We start from the raw sequence: 347 nt of genomic DNA, 5'->3' as shown, positions 1-347 counted from the left end.
AATGGCCAACAAATATATGAAAAGATGCTCAACATTGCTAGCTATTATGGAAATGCAAATCAAAACCACAATGAGATACTATCCCAAACCTGTTAGAATAGCTATAATCAACAGGACAAGTAATAACAAATGTTGGAGAAGATGCAGAGAAAAAGGAACCCTTTACACTGCTGGTGGGACTGCAAATTGGTACAGCCACTACGGAAAACAGTATGGAAGTTCGTCAAAAAGAATTGAATTGATCTACCATATGGTTCAGCAATCCCTCTACTGGGTATTTACCCCAAAGACTTGAAAACCCATATCCAAAAAGATCTTTGCAGACCTCATCGCAGAAAAAGTTGAAA

This window comes from Pteropus alecto, unplaced genomic scaffold, assembly GCF_000325575.1.
Source record: "Pteropus alecto unplaced genomic scaffold, ASM32557v1 scaffold81, whole genome shotgun sequence".
NCBI classification, from domain to species: domain Eukaryota; kingdom Metazoa; phylum Chordata; class Mammalia; order Chiroptera; family Pteropodidae; genus Pteropus; species Pteropus alecto.
Note: the sequence above shows the minus strand (reverse complement) of the source record.